Source organism: Euprymna scolopes, chromosome 21 (genome assembly GCF_053919585.1).
Source record: "Euprymna scolopes isolate OS-2025 chromosome 21, ASM5391958v1, whole genome shotgun sequence".
Lineage (NCBI taxonomy): Eukaryota > Metazoa > Mollusca > Cephalopoda > Sepiida > Sepiolidae > Euprymna > Euprymna scolopes.
Window position 1 is genome coordinate 44,543,939 of NC_136502.1, and position 13,304 is coordinate 44,557,242.

A 13,304-nucleotide genomic window follows, 5' to 3' on the forward strand; every position below is an offset into this window, starting at 1 on the left:
AATATACTTAAAAAATGAGACGAGCACCTTTGCAGAAATACAGGGAGAGATGTCAAGGGAGATAATATGACTTGGTGAATGGGGATATATATACATACTTTCTTGAAGTTATACTTTTGGATTTTACCTTCACTGGATTATTTATCTTCCACCAGACTATCCTTTCATGTGTAATCACCTTTTTCTTCACCATATTCCCTCTGCTTCACTTTTTTTGTTTTCAAGTAAGATCTTTGACTTACTTGTTGTTTCATCAAATACTTTTGCATGCAAAATCCGATCCCGCATTTTGCTAATTCCTACCCTCTGATGAGAAGGAAAGTATTTCTTCAAAACTCCGTGGATTAAGGACTATCCACTTATCTAGTGTTTCCTTTTCAGATTAAATATGTTTTTAACTCATTTCAAAGTGTTTTTTAAAATGTTTTATTAAATGTTTGCTCGTATATATATATATATATATATATATATATATATATATATATATATGTATATATATATAAGAATGCATGCATATAAAAATTTAAATAAAATGAAACATTGAAAGAATAGAAAGGTCACCAGGTAGCAAGTGCTACCTAAAACATAAACACAGTTTATGAATGAAAAATTGAGAAAAAACGAAATTTTAGAAACAGAATATCTTTTATACTAAAGATAAGAAAATAGAAGTTAATTTCAGACATAAATGCAAACGTATGTTTCGTGAAGAAAGTTGAGCGAATAGTCACGCATTAAAATGTTCATAGTGTGGATAACATGCATGTATAAGTAATATACATATGTGATGATTTGGCAGCGTAGCATTGTATATGTATGTGCGTTGGTTTACCTTGTTATTGTTAGTGCATATATACTTGTGAGCAGCAATTCGTTTCTGTTTGTTTAACTTTTTCTAATATGTAGGAATGTATGCCCGAGATGTAGAGAGCTAGTATGTGTGTCATTGAGTCCTTTTCGCCTCCTCGCTGGCTAAAGGTATAGTGGTGGTGGGAGGCGTTGAGGTGGGTATAAGCATTCTGTTCAGGTGTAGCTGGCTTGAAAATTCTCTGCTTTTGGCTGCTTATTTTATAGGAGTCTCTAACTTTGTGCTGGGTTACCATTTTCACACAGATGTGCTACCTTTTTGGAGTTTTGAGCAATTTTCGTTGGTTAGAAAATATTTTGAGATCTCGCTTGCTTTAGGAACTTACTTGCTTTAGGAAGCAAGGAAGAAAGCGAATCCAAACAAAGCGGAGAAAAAAAGAGGGTAAGCAATTAGAACCATTTGCTTTTTGGTTCGTTGGAATCACTTTGTGATTCAGATGCTACATATATCTCAACGCCTACTCACACGTAAGCGCACACGTCAACAGCCAAAATAAACACATCTAATCCATTTTTTCTTACTCGCTAAACGTTTCTTTTTCCAGGAACATTCCTTTGAACTGTCAACTTTGACCAAACCTTCATTTTCACTGTCTAGTTGGCACCTAAAATTAATTAATTATGTAGACACAGACATTGTCATTCTTTCATTTTACTTTCTCCCCCAGTCCCACCCTAGAAAGTTATGACACAAGACTAGAAAGAGGGATTTTAGGTCAGTGCATAAGAGGTAGAGCACAAGACAGGAGTTGTATATGATATGTTCATGTGGTACTGTTTAAGGTGCGCTGGCTTTAAAATTCTCTCTGTATCTCTAGCCTTTGGTTGTTTGTTGTATAGGAATTTCTGACTTCGTGCTGGCTTACTACTTTCACATAGATGTATTACTTTTTTGGGTTTAAAACGATTTTTATAATCTGAAGATACTTTAAGTTAGTACAATATCTTATATTGTGAGGTTGTATATGTATATACATTCATGTCTATTGAATGCATATAGCATGTACATATTCATGAGTGTTTCTATGATCGTCTAGTATGTTCGTGGTTGTACATGTCGATATATTCACAGACATATCAACGGGCATATAAAATTTACAACAAAAAGGGACAGATAACAGTTCTCTGGGGATTTAACATCGGCTAATAAGGAAACATACCTCATCTGTCTTAATCTTGTTTTGACAATCTCGGAAAAGCTGCAAGAAAACTCATTCCAAAGAAACCAGAAGTCTCAGTTGTATTTTCAGCAACTTTATTTCGGCTGTTCCCCCATTGCATAGTTGCACGCTGTCATCGGTTCTGTACATTTGATAGGCGTTGGACTTCTCACTCCCCCAGGTGCTCCAAATCATTATGACCGGTCAGCTCAACTCTTGTTTCTCTCCTGACTGTCTCTCTCAAATTCTGACTCTCAACTCATAACTATGTGTACATCTAAACCCTTTTTTCTATCTCATTACGTCACCACACACATAACCAAAGAATAAAAAATTACCTGATGCAAATTGTCTGTATCATGTTTATCTAAAAATTAAGTGTCAGCTAAATTCCTGACATATTTTGTTTCATAACATTCCTTTCTATTAAAACATTCTCTCTAAATATTTTCCTCTACATAACATTTACAATAATAATAATAATAATAATAATAATAATAATAATAATAGCTAGCAGAACAGTAGTTAAAAACATCATCACATAATCAAACAATAGAATGTCCTTCAATAGAATAATCAGTGTTTTATTTGTTCCGATCAGACCGTGAATTCAAAAATAAATATTTTTGTAGCCAAATATACAGAACTGCTTGAGATATATTATTACAAGAAATAGAACTACTTTTTTCTAGAGGTTATAACTTAATCAAAGTGATTTGTAAATCAGTTAGTAATAATTATGCCACAATCTTTTCTTGATAATCTGATACTTTGGCATGTAAGTAATAAGATTTGATAGAAGCATGTTACATGTCAACTTCTGCAATTTTTTCATAGTGGTAAAAAAATGGAATGCGATTGGTGAGATTTGGTTAAAGAAAAAACTAAAAGTTTAGGATGTTAACCGATGATATGGCAACACTTGCAAATATATATATTTTATAAGATAAATATTCTTAATAAATCATGAAATTGAATGTCTTAATTTGTTAAATGAAATAAAGTGATTTTTAGATCATAAATTGTTTCAGCCATTTCCGGGACTAACTCCTTTTAGCTCCCCCCTCTCTTAAAAATATATATGAAATAAAGTGATGTTTAGATCGTAAACTGCTTCAACCATTTCTGTGACTGACTCCGTATATAATAATAATAATAATAATTCTGATTTCGCTTATGAACGTCTCTCTGGAAAGGGATGGGATTCATTTCCAGAGGATTTCTCTTAATCCCGGCTTCAAACCAGGAGCTTCAAAGATCAAGGGTTTTTCTAAGGATGTTGGTGGTACCTATAATTACAGAGGTTTGAAGGCCGCCTAAAACATCAGGGATTTGTACTTTTTTCAATTATCCTTCCAGACGACTTGATACTACTCCTAGTGTACCAACTACGACCGGGATTATTTGTGCTTTAACCCCGTGTATACGCCTTATCTCCAAGGCCAATGGAGCATAATTGCTCCATTTCTCATTCTCATTCTCTTTCACATTCCTGTCCCAGGGTACTGAGAAGTCTACAATCTGCCAGTTTTTTGAGACCTTGTCAATGACGACCAAATCCGGATGATTATGTTCCAATTGTTTGGTCGTTATGACACTTTTGTCCCCCTATACCTCTACCTTGTCATCCTCACTTGTTCTCACTTCATCAGGCACCTCCTCAAGCCATTTTCCAGCACACTTCACTCCAACCCTCTTATACACCTCCCAATATATCCAGAGTCCCATGAGATCGTGTCTTTTGCAGTATTCTCTCTGGGCCAGTCCACTACACCCTGCTGCAAGATGCGCAATTGATTCTGAGGTCTTACCACAAATCCGGCATTCTGCAGCAACTTCCTCTCCTAGAACCACTTTTTTGAATAATCATGTTCCTAATGCCTGCTCTTGTGCTGCACAAACAAAAGCTTCAGTACTCTTAACCAGATACCCAGCTCTAAGCTATTGCCATGATCTTTCATCAGCCACTTCTGCTATATCCTGGAAGAACCTTCCATGCATTTTCTTTCTAGCCAGTTCCTCTGCTCTTTCTCTATCCATACATTTCACATGATCAACCTTGGTCTCACATACCTCCACTTCATTGGCCACAACCTTAAGCATCCACTCCTCATTTCTAACCACATGCTCCTTCAACGATATCTCCTCAGTTCTAACACAATCTTTTACACTTTTCAATCCTCTCCCACCATCTTTCCTCTTTTGATACAACCTTGCTACGCTACTTCGAATGTGAAATATACCAAACATTGCTAAAACTTTTCTTGTTTTGATATCCATGGCATGCAAATCCTTGTCTGACCATTCTAAAATTCTCGCACTGCATCTCAAAACACTGACTGCCCATGCATTTACTGCTTTCATTAGATTTCCTCCATACAGTTTCGACTTTGCAATTAGTTTCACTCTTCTAAGATACTCCTTCCTGACTTTTTCCTTCATTTCTTTGTTCATGATGTCTACATCCTCCAGTACTCCTAAATACTTATATCTTGTATCTTCTATTTCTTTCATGATTTCTTTATTTGGCAGCACTATTCCATTTGAATGAACCTTTACTCCTCTTTTCATCACCAGCACCGCACATTTACTAATCCCAAACTCCATCCCAATGTCTTCTGAGTATGTCCCCACAAGTTCTACCAGTCTCTCCATTTCCTTTTCATTTCTACTGAATATTTTCAAATCATCCATAAACAGTAGATTGTTGAGGCATCTGTCACCAGATCCAAAGTTATACCCCAGTTTTTCTCTCTTCATGAGGATGCTCAGTGGCATCATTATCATTACAAAAAGAAGTGGCGATAACGAATCTCCTTGAAATATCCCACGTTTAATGCCAACCTGCCCCGTCTTCTCTCTGTTTGCTATCAGCACCGTTTTCCATTGAGCCATACTTGTCGCCAAAAGCCCTACCACATTCTCAGCAACCTTCATCATCAATAGTATTTCACGTATCCATGAAATGGGAACCATGTCATAAGCCTTTCTGTAATCGATCCATGCTACGCTCAAATTTCTCTTCTTCTTCTTCTTCTTCTTCTTTTTCGCATCCTGCATTATTGCTTTATTAATTAGTAGTTGCTTTTTAGTACCTCTCGAGCCTTTCCGGCACCCCTTTTGTTTGTCAGGAAAAACACCATTACTCTCTAGATGTTCATAAATTTTCTCTGCAAATATTCCAGTTAACAGTTTCCACATCAATGGCAGACATGTAATTGGTCTATAATTATTGGCATCTGTTCCTTTTGCAGGATCTTTCCTAATCAGTGTTGTTCTTCCCTTCACAAGCCAATCAGGGACATCTCCCGACTCTACAACCCTTTGCAGAGCAGCAGCTATAGGTGGATAAAGGCATGGGAACTGTTTAAACCAGAAACCCATCACTCCATTTGGACCAGGTGCCTTCCAGTTTGTCATCCTTCGTATGCCAGCTTTAACGTCAGCGATGGTTATCTCAACATTCTTCATCTGCTGCATTTCTGATAGCCTTTCTCTGACCTCTCCCAACCAGCTAGCCTTCTCATTATATCGCCCTTTGACAGACCAAATCCCACTCCAGAACTTCCTTGCATCTTTTGCATTTGGAGTGTTGTTATTTCCTGCCTGTTTACTACCATTTAATTCTTTATACAGCTGAGACTGATTGTTCTGGAAAAGGTTGTTCTGCCGAAATGCAACACTTTTTCCAACAAAGTTCCTAATTTTTATACCACCAGTGTGGACCTTCTCTTTCAACATTCTTAGAACGTTCATCGTTTCCTTTTCCAGCAATCTATACCTCGTTTCAAGCTCATCCTTAGCTTTCTGTCCTAATTTAACTCCTTTTCTTATTTCTTCGATTCTCCCAATGTCTTTCCGCCACTGTTTAATACTTTCTTCAAGCCGCCTCTGCCAGTGTGGCCTTCTATCCTTCATTTTTCCCCTTTTCTTTTGTAATAAGCCAAGACAATTCGCGATAACGTATGACACTGCATATAGAAGCCTGTTAAGTTCCATAATCGATATGTTCTTTCTTATGATGTTGTGAATTACTCCTTGAATTATTTTTACCTCGTTTTTCACCTTCTGCCTATCACTACTCTTCATACTTGGAATCTCTATGATATCGTCTCTAAGAAGAACCTCTCTTAACTTCTGAAGTACTTCTTTTTCTACAGAAGTCAAAGTTCGAACTTCATCACCACTTCTCCATACATCTGCTCCTTTCACTGGCTCCATTGTCTCAGAATCAATGATCTCATCTGCCTTAGATCTTTCAAACTCTTTCTCATTACTTCCCCTAACCATAGGATTCCATACCTCCTCAGTTGCCTGCCTCCCATCATAGTTTACATTTCCCTTCTGCACTTCCACTCTCTCAGTTCTTTCATCAGAGCTAGTTTCATCAATTTTACTTTCGTTATTCATTTCATTCCTAACCATCCATTCAATCTCTTCTCTTGCAATCACTGAAAGTAGGTTGTTATTTTTAATTTATTTTAACTGTTAATAATAATAATAATAATAATAATAATAATAATAATAATAATCGATCAGGATTATCTGGTGTTGACCCAGCATGCTAATATAATACTACAATCCATGTTAAAACATACTTACTTTAGGAAGTGACGAAGAGAGCGTAGTATTGAAATGAACTGGACAAAGAAAGGGGACGACAAATTTGCTTTTTAGCATTCATTCAAATCACCTCACAATTATGTTGCTGCATATCTTTTTGAAGTTGGGAATCTTTCTGTAAAACTCTGGAATCTGCATGAAATTTCAAATGAAAACCTTTATTTAATCCACAAGAATAGTCTGCTTGCATTCCATCAGACATGACCATGTTAGAATTCCAAAGTAATTTGTAATTATATTTTAGTGTCACCCACACTGAAGATTGAATGGATCAACTTCTAGAAGGGTGTAACTTACAAATAAATTTTACTAAGTATTTTATTCACTATGCAAGGATATTTTCTTTAAGGACTCATATCATGAAGAAATCGTGGCCATGCCTCTACCCTCTAACAGAATTACTTCAAATCCAGATTTATAATTGCATGCATTTGCTCATCTATCTATTTGCAGGTGTTGTATTTCTAGCTTACGTATGGTTGCAGGGAAAAAACAGACAAACACAGAGTGGACCTTTAACTGATTTTTATTTGATAAATTGAAGGAAAAGATTTGTCAGGCCAGTAAACAAAGGTTAAGGGGAGATAAATGAGCTGAAATAATGCTTTTGTTGAAAAAATATATCAATATGTGATATTCTTTGCGGGGTTGTTTTAACAACAAAATCGAAGAATAAAAGTTTGTTTTTCAATAAGAAATATTTAAGGGAGGTAACTTAGCAGACTTATCGTCTACTTAATATGAAAATGTTGTTCAATTCACGTTTAGATGGGGCGGTTATTCAGTTATGCTTTACGGCTTTGTTGATTCTAAACTTGGTAGAAATTTGCTATCTGTCAAGTCCGCAATGTCGATATGTTATCTTGCAAGCCTTCTCTCCCCTGGTGTACTTTGGTTCGCCCTTAAGTATGGATCAGTTGGCTCCCAGGACGACTGTTTTCTGATTGGTTGTAGTTGGATTACAGTAACCAATCAAACTTCAAGCTTTTAACTAATCAGAATTGATTATTTTACATAATTGATTGTTTTTTGTTTTCTGTTAATTGCTGCTGCTGCTGTATTTTTCAATAGGACCAGGGTTGGATCATTAAGAATGTGTTAAAAAAAAGTTTAATAAATCGAAATGAGATCTTGTCCATAATTATGTAACAGCCTCCCCAGATCTTATTCTGATTTGTGCACATGAAACATGATTAAAGATGCAAGCTATCACATAACAAAATCCTTGAATCAAACAGGCCACGTGTCGTTTGTTTTTGTGATTTATTTGCATCAGATTCGGACAATGTTTGGTGCATCTTGCTAGGTCTAGGGCTGTGTGCTGCTTCTCTTGATCGTGTTAGTCGTGAAACAGGTTCATGTGTGAGACGTGGTAGATCTGGCAGGTTAATAAATGATAAGTGTTTTAGTCGAGGCTTAAGACGACAAATAATGTGCCCGGTGGATCCAATCCAATTGTCCATTTTTGTCTCACTTGAATTACTGTGTCATTAGTTTTTATGATCTCAAAATCGACAATACAAGACAGATGGGATGAATGAGAAAGACTTGTATTGGATCTTTAAAAATTACTGAATTTAGTTTGTGATCTAGCTTGTGGTCAGTCTCATTGTTAGCCAGAGCGACACATCGATGGACCTGCCTAAGTAAGGCATTGATTTGCATGCCGTAAGCCATAGGATTGTGGTTCATGGTCTCATTGTGTAGCAATTTAGGCAAACCTATGTTGGGTTGACACCCAGTGAGTACGTAATATGAGGATGCCCCAATAGCACCACTCATGGTTGCATTCATGGAAGAAACAACAGATTCAAGGATGCTGGTCCATTCGCAGTTCCTGTCCTTGCATAACATATACAATGCATTCTTCAGTGTACAATGCTGCCTTTCCCGAGCTTTGTGGGTGCCATCAACAGTGTAGCTTCTTTTCTATTTCTGTAAGCTCACAAAAACTTGTGTACGCTTCTCCTGTAACATGTGTTCCGCGATCAGAATATACTATGTATGGTATTTTGTGATGACATAGGAACAAATTGTAGCGTCCACAGGCAGCGTCAATTGTGTCGTTCCTGGCACAGGGTATGGTAGTAAGGTGTCTGCTGAAAGTGTTCAGGATAGTGAAGATGTAGCATTTGCCCTTTGAAGTGGGCATTGACACAAAATCAACATACACAATTTCGAATGGCCTCCTCCCTCTTTTGCAATGGCACAGGATTCACAGGAAGTTCTTATGTTTGGCACAGGATTCACAGGAAGTTCTTACGTTTGGTGCAGGATTCACAGGAAGCAGCATATGCTTGGATACCATGGTTCTTAAAAACCCACTAGTAGCTAGACAGATGTTTCTGCATACGAGTGATGCCAGAGTGATTAATGCAATCATGAGCTTGATGGAGATACCCGGCACGGAGTCTCTAGGGCACGACTAGTTTTGGTGCCTGATTTCTATCCCTTATCATAAACACGGATGTGCCAGGTTCCAAAATGAATTGGTGCTTATGTTTAGTGTATATGGGATTCCAATGGTCGTTGGGGTCCATAGTGAGGTTTTTGCACGTGACATCCGTCTCTAGGGCTCTTATGATATTCGCTAAGGTTTTATCTGTCTTAAGTTCAGCTGCAATGTTTATGTCATCATTTATTTTTTCAATTGAAGAGGAGCGATAGACAAAAAACGTTGATGCAACATGTCTGTGAAGCCGAGCATTTTGCATTGTATGTGTTTTTGGGATTAGTTGCAAACTGTTGATTTCATCTAGACACCAAGATGGGATATATATGCACAAATCAGAATTTTAAAAATTGAAAGCTTTACTTGCCGGGCTAGAGTTGGCTGGAAATTTGCTTGCCTTCTGACCATGGCTACTGCTGAGCATGTCTGCCCAGATATTTGATTCTCTCTCTATAAATTCCAGGATGAACTTGTAACACGATATTTCTTCCTGCCATCATCGAATCTTAGGGTTGTTGAATTCACATCAGTCTAAGTATGTTAACGCTTTGTGGTCAGTGAAGATCACAAAAAGGCAGTTATGCAGAAAATAGTCAAATTTTGATATGGACCACTTTATCGCATATGCCTCACGTTCGGTTGAAGACCAGTTGTATTCAGTAGGGCTAAAGATATGTGAGGCAACCACTATAATCATTTTCTTTCCATCATTGGCCTCCTGCATTAGTATAGCCCACATGCAGTGTCACTGGCATCAGTAGTGAGAATAAAAAGCCCAGTGAAGTCAGGAAATGAAATAATTGGCGGTGAGGATAACCGTCTCTTAATTTTTTGGAAAGCTTTGTCAGCTTGTTGCGTCCATGTAAATGGTTTGTTAGTCCTGTTAAGTGCATGGATGGGGGCCATAATGGCAAAGAATGTATCCGATCTTATCCGTTCCTGCACGCATGTCTCAAGGAATTGCCCGATCCACACCAAATGGCCAATAAGGCTTTGTAACTCTTTCCTCGTTGACAGTCCATGTCCATGATGGCACATATATATTCGGGGTTGGGCTTGAACCTTTTTGCTGCTAACAATGTGGACAAGAAATTTTGCTTCCTTTGTAAGGAAAGTGCATTTGGCTGGAATTAATGTCAGTCCAAATCTTTAAAGAGCTATAAAAGCTTTTCCAGCGAAATCATATATTCCTTGCATGGACCAAGTTGTCATCGATGTAGGAAGATATGTTCGCACGAGATGAAACGGTGGCCAGTGCTTCTGCAATGCAGCAAGAGAAGATTTGTCCAGCAGATGTAAAGCTGAAAGCCAAATGTGTGAACTGGCAGCATCAGCTCTTCCATGTAAAGACTGTTGTTTTGTAGCTATTAAGTTTATCAATGACAGTCTACCAATAGCCACTGTGGAGATCAAGTGTTGCAAAATATTTGTTGCGTTCACCAATTTTGTTGAATAGTTGTTCAACTGTTGGGCTTGGATATGAGTCAAGATCAACTAGAACCTTATTGAGAGTTCTTTTGAAATTGGCAACCACACGGATATCTCCATTTTTTTTTTGTACTGTGAAAACTGGTCTTTGAAACCCTTAGGGTCATCACAGGGTTCAATGATCCCCTCAGTAGCAATGCACCTGATCTCATTGTCAATGTGGACCTCCAAGGCCTGAGTAATGGGGTGCTGTTTTTGATTGTGAGATTGGCCATTAGTTGGTATGCAAACAGATTTTATGAAGGTACCCTGTTCACTAGTTTCAGTGCCAAGGATATCAGCATAATGGATCAGCAGGTCAGCCAGAGCTTCTAGCTCGTCAGTGTTTGAATGATTTGGTAGCAACAACTCTTTTTTATTTATTTTTTTTTTAAAACGAAATCTCCACTTATCAAGGCCCAGAGGCCACTCAAGGATAAGGGTTAAAGAGTGTACAGTAGTCAAAAGGACAATATCATAAGAATTGTTAGAAGTGTAAATTTGGTAAATTGGATTACTTAAGGGGAACGGCTCATCAAGAACTTGTTTATGTTGGACTTGAAGATGGCCATATTGTAGTCAGCTGGAAAGCAGGTAAATGGAAGAGAGTTCCACAGTTCTAAGAAAGAAGCTTTGTTCATGGAATCTATGTTTAGGTTTAGGCACAGATAAAGAGTGGGGGAAATTATTGATAGTGTTTTCAGCCAAATGAGTGTTTCTCATGAATGTTTGGCAAGGGGGGACCATAGATTGGAGCTCAGACGAGCACTTGCCACGAAACTAATGATAAAACAGAGACAGGCTCACAACGTCTCTTCTGTGAGAAAGAGGTTGCAGGGAAGAGAAAAGGCCATTCCCCACTAGGCTACAAAGTCTATTCTGAACTCTGTCAAGGTAGGATAAGGTCTTCCTAGCAGCTCCTGCCGAGATGTGGCAGCAATACTCCATCCTAGGATGTACCTGGTTCTTATATAGGTAGAGTTATTGCATCAGCAGGTAGATATTTACTGGATCGATAGAAGGATCCCATCATTTTTCCAGCAACTTTGGCAACAGATTTGATGTACATATTCTATTTTAGATCAGGAGTAAAGGCCAAGCCCATTTTGTTTCAACCATTGCCACTTTTGATTTAGCATCTTGAATTGTGGTTACGACACTGTTGAAGGTTGGCCAGTGGTATCCCGTGCCTCATGAGTCGTCATAAGTCGAGGTTTCTGGCTTCCGACTTCGTATCATTGCGGCTGTGTGTATTATTGAATCATGGTTGAGCAACCATTCAAATTTGACTGTCATGTTCCAGCTCTCATATATAATTCCAATGTGTTGTGACCCAGGACGCTTTGGCCGATTAAAATTTGGACAGTAAGTAGAGGATGTTATCAATACATTGATTCCGCTGAAAATGAGTGAATCATGATCGCCAATGGCAATGTCGCAGATAAGCTCACCTAGGGCGTGGATGCCTCCATTTATGCCTTTTATGTGTATATTTGTATGCATAATGTAATTTCTGACCTTCTCAGGTAGTCGAAAGATTGGTATGATGTAAGTAGAGCATCTAGAGTTTAGCATTGCTGTGTCTGTAATTGTGGTTCCCTTGATATTGAAAGATATGTTGATGTAAGGTGATTGATCTACGGGCTGCTGTAAGTTGAACACATGATGCTGAGTCTGGTGGACAAAGGAACGAGCCATCATATCTTGTCTGGTCTGCTGAGAAAATCCTCATCCCTGATAGTAGGAATGTTTGTAGGGGAGGTGTCTTTGTCTGTCGTTGCAATATATGCTTGGACACGGGGTGGGTGTCGATATTTACAGTGACGTCCGTAAGAGCATTTACAGCCTCTCACATAGTTTTGGCAGATTTCCTGACTGAGTGTGCTGCCTCTGTGTACCTGATGATTGTCACTGGGTGTGGTGTTATGAGGCATGGTGGCAGCCTTCTCTCTCAGAGGGGAGAATTTCCATCCCGTACCAGGTAGCCTAGTTGAACCAGTCGTTTGATTCAATCGTTGTGGTCTATGTATGCAATAAGTGATAGAATCATAGCTGGTTGTGTCATCGGTTTTGACACCACAGTCCAGGTATCATTGAGCGTCACTTGCTATCTCACCAATAATAATAATGCTTGTCCATTGTTTTAACAAATTGTGAGGATACAATGTGGGTGTCCATGCTTTCACTTTATCACTCATCAACATGGCGCCTATGAGAGAAAAGACAGTGTCTGTAGGCATTTCCTGTGAGTTGTCTGCCTTGAATTTGGCTTTTATGTGGACCACGACTTCTTTGATTGTGCTCTCCAGCCGGCCAGCAAAGTCCGCTACCTTCTCATCATCTTGCCGTTACATATCCCAAGCCCTACTAAGGTGTTTGAAATTTATTATTTGGCTGTCATGAGATGCTATGAGGCATGCCTTTAGTTGTTTGAAGGTAGAGGTATCATGCTGAGAGTTTATCATTTGCTGAAATATGCCCTTATTCAGCAACTGTTTGTAAATTTTGATGAACTCTCATTCAATCTTAGGATGGTTGATAAGTTCTGGCTTTACGTGTATCACAAATACCTTGTTCAAGTCAGTGATGAAGCAATTGACATCATTTCCAGGGTTGAACATTTCGATGCCCTTTACAGCATCGCGTATAGATTGCAGCTCATAATTTGTAGTTCTGTTGGCTTCAGGCATGACGGTTATAGAAAGAGATTGTAAAGCTGTCAGCATGGTCTCTAA